The following is a 4,136-nucleotide window of genomic DNA, read 5'->3' as shown; positions in this document are numbered from 1 at the left end:
AGGATGTTTCCGTGTTGGTGTAGTGTCTACACTGCCAGTAAAAGGAGTCACATTGCTACTAGGGAATGATATTGCTGGTGGTAACGTTACTCCTGTGTTAGAGGTAGTAGACAACCCAGAAATCAGAACTACAGATGAGAAATTGGTTCAAGCATTTCCCCATGTTTTTCCTGCTTGTGTGTTAACGAGGGCACAATCTCGCAAGCTTGGCGACGTGGTGGATTTGGCTAGTTCCATTTTTGAGAATGTTGAAGTAGAAGACAATGCATCGAGTATTCCTTCTGCAAGTCCGACAGTTTTTACAGGAGTAAAAACTAAGGCAGGGGACTGCGAAATCGCGCCCCAATTACATGACATTCTTTTGTCTGTCACCCCTGAGAAGGTGATTGAATGTCAAAAAGTAGACACCAGTCTTCGTAAGTGTTTTGCTTCGGTAATTTCCATTGAAGAAGCTAAAACTAGAGAGACTGCCTACTTTATGGAAGCAGGAGTTTTGATGCGTAAATGGGCAGCTCATGACACCGTTAATGACTGGAGTGAAGTGTGTCAAGTGGTTGTTCCTACACCGTTCCGACAGCAGGTGCTGTCACTAGCCCATGACCAGGCGTGGTCTGGACATTTGGGGATCACAAAGACTTATAACCGGGTCCTTCGTCATTTTTTTCTGGCCAGGTTTGAAGTCTGATGTGGTCCAATTTTGTAAAACATGTCACGTATGTCAACTCACTGGGAAAGCGAATCAAACAGTTCCTCGAGCACCGCTCTGCCCGATTCCTGTGGTGGGGGAACCGTTTGAAAGAGTGATAATTGATTGTGTAGGTCCATTGCCGAAAACCAGGTCAGGTAACCAGTTCTTACTAACAATAATGTGCAGTGCTACTCGATACCCAGAGGCTATTCCTCTCCGTACTATTACGGCTAAGACTGTGGTGAAGGCACTAGTGAAGTTCTTCTCTACGTTTGGACTCCCTAAAGTAATCCAAACTGATCAGGGATCCAACTTCATGTCAAAGTTGTTTTCAAATGTGTTAAAGACATTGTGTATTTCCCATCAGGTCTCAAGTCCGTATCATCCAGAGAGTCAAGGGGCTCTCGAACGTTGGCATCAGATGCTGAAGGCAATGCTACGCAAGTATTGTATGGATACCAGTACCGATTGGGATGAGGGGGTGCCCTTTGTCCTATTTGCTATTAGGGAAACGATACAAGAGTCCTTAGGGTTCAGCCCTGCTGACCTTGTGTTTGGACATACCCCAAGGGGTCCGCTGAAAGTTTTGAAGGAGCATATCTTATCTCCTACACCCAGCAGTGCCCCTAAAAATGTTTTGGATTATGTCAGTAAGATGCGGGAGAGACTGCACGCCGCATGTGCGTTAGCCCAAAAGTCTCGTTCCTCTTCGCAAAAACGCATGAAGGTGCATTATGACAAAAAGACTGTTGGCCGTTCTTTTGCACCAGGGGATCAAGTTTTAGTTTTGTTGCCAATTCCTGGCTCATCTCTGTCAGCACGTTTTTCTGGACCATATCTGGTGGAAAAGAAACTCAGTGACACCAATTATGTGATAAAGACTCCAGATCGAAGGCGGTCTTCCCGTGTGTGTCATGTTAACATGCTAAAAGCATATTATGTACGTGACTCTCCAGACAGCTCCTCAAGTAAGCCGGTCCAGCCCGCCGTCTCCAGTGTGGCTGCGGTGGTGCTGAAGCCTGGCTGGGACCTAGAGGAGGATAAGGAGGATGGGTTGGAGTTACGCCATACGTTACAGCAGTGTGAACGCCTATGTAATTCAGAGATGCTGAAGAAGTTACCCTCTCAAATGGAACATTTGGATAACGATCAAACTAAGGACCTTATCCTATTGATAAACAGTTTTCTCAGTGTGTTTCAGGACGTTCCGAGTCGCACGTCCATCTTGGAACATGACGTGGATGTAGGGAACGCTGCTCCTATACGTCAGCATCCGTACCGGGTTAATGCAAAGAAAAGGGAGGTAATGAAAAGTGAGGTAGCTTATTTATTACAGAATGACATGGCAAAACCCAGTAACAGCTCCTGGAGTTCCCCATGTATTCTTGTTCCTAAGCCTGACGGTACGTCCCGCTTATGCACGGACTATCGTCGAGTAAATGCAGTTACAAAGTCTGATTCTTTTCCTCTACCTCGATTAGATGACTGCATTGATAGAATTGGCTCTGCTGCTTACGTTAGTAAGTTAGATTTGTTAAAAGGTTATTGGCAGGTGCCTCTGACCTCTAGAGCTTCTGACATATCGGCTTTTGTTACGCCTGATAACTTTGTACAATACACTGTGATGCCCTTTGGCATGTGTAATGCACCTGCTACTTTTCAGCGTCTAGTTAACATTGTGTTTGCAGATGTGCCAAATTGTACTGCTTACCTTGATGATGTGGTGATACATTCGTCTACTTGGTCTGATCATCTCTCCACTTTGAAAAGTGTGTTTCAGCGGTTGGAGAATGCTTCTTTAACCCTCAATTTGGCCAAGTGTGAGTTTGGGAAGGCTACGGTGACTTAGGGAAACAAGTGGGACGAGGTCAAGTGCGCCTAGTAACTGGCAAAGTGGAAGCAATTGTTGCTTTTCCTGCTCCCACGACTCGACGCCAGTTGCGCCGATTCCTAGGGATGGTAGGGTACTATCGTACATTCTGTAAGAATTTCTCGACGGTAGTAGCTCCCCTTTCATGTCTGCTTAGTCCCAAGGTACCATTTAGGTGGTCCAAGGACTGTAACCATGCTTTTGAGTCCGCTAAAGCGCTACTTTGTAGTGCCCCAGTGCTTGCCGCCCCCAACTTTGACAAACCTTTTAAGTTGGAGGTTGACGCTAGTATAGTGGGGGTGGGTGCGGTTCTCTTACAGGAAGATGAAGACAGAGTGGATCGGCCCATCAGTTTCTTCTCCCGTAAGTTCAACTCGTGTCAGTCAAGGTACTCCACAATTGAACAAGAGACGCTAGCTTTATTGCTAGCCTTACAGTTCTTTGAAGTATATGTGGGATCCAGTGCCCTTGCCTGTAATGGTCTTCACGGACCATAATCCTTTAGTGTTCTTGAAGCAAATGTACAATCAGAACCGCCGCCTTATGCGGCCTTTGTCGTCCTTTCTCGCACCTACGGTCCATACCTCTTTCACTTCACGGGGAGTTGAGTTGTAGCAGGGAGTTGCGTTCCCTCTTCTCAGAGGCGTGCGTAACAGTCCCTCTGAGAAACCTTATTGTTTCGCTCCCTAAAAAATAGTATAAAATACGGCCTATGGTCAATTTATCACGTCTCATACTGCACCTCTCAGCTATGTCAGAATTACTGTAGTGTGAAACGAATTGTTTGTAGCGCACAAGTAACAGTTTATTTTGGAGTTGAATAATTAAATAAGTGCTCTCCATAACATATGTGCAACTATGTACAATCCCTGCATCTTGAATATTTTTATTCTGAGACATTATTTGTCCATTCATGGCACACTGTCATTTCAGCTACTTTGATTGTATTGTTTCCTCTTCTTAACCTAGTGTTATTTATGCTGAGAACATAAATTATCAACATTTTACATGAGCTTTCCAGAGAAATCGGACACAAAGTGTGACATTTTCTACAAACAGCAATTATGGGAACAGAAAAATGTAGTCAAGAAACGAAAAGGATTTACTAAATCAAGAATACATGTTTTATTTGCATAGCTTAATTTCATCCCATTTTGAATTCAGATGAACTTTCTCCTTAACTAAAACTGATGGAGTCGAGTGATAAAAATATCTTCCATCTCGTCCCTGGGGGAGTGGAGAGTGCGGAGTTCCTTTTATACGGTGTTTTGGAGGGGAGGCAGGGGCCTGCGGTGGCGCCTGATAGGGTAGGGAAGGCTACTTTCGAGCATTCATTTTCCCCGGTGGATGATCTGAATCAAAAATGTTAAGGGGTGTGGATAGGCAGCAGGGGAGGGGGGCGTGCAGAGATTTAAGAGATTGTGGGGTAACTGTGTCTCCCTGGTTCTCACCTCTTGCCTATAAAGGCATGAAACACATGTTTCCACCACTGTTGTATTTGGCGCGCAATTGCATGCAGCAGGTGTCAAGGACTACATCGATCCATTCATTGAGGACAGTGACAACGTTGAGGTAGAA

This window comes from Salvelinus namaycush, chromosome 5 (genome assembly GCF_016432855.1).
Source record: "Salvelinus namaycush isolate Seneca chromosome 5, SaNama_1.0, whole genome shotgun sequence".
NCBI classification, from domain to species: Eukaryota; Metazoa; Chordata; class Actinopteri; order Salmoniformes; family Salmonidae; genus Salvelinus; species Salvelinus namaycush.
The sequence above is the reverse complement of the archived record's forward strand: the minus strand, read 5'-3'. Positions refer to the sequence as shown.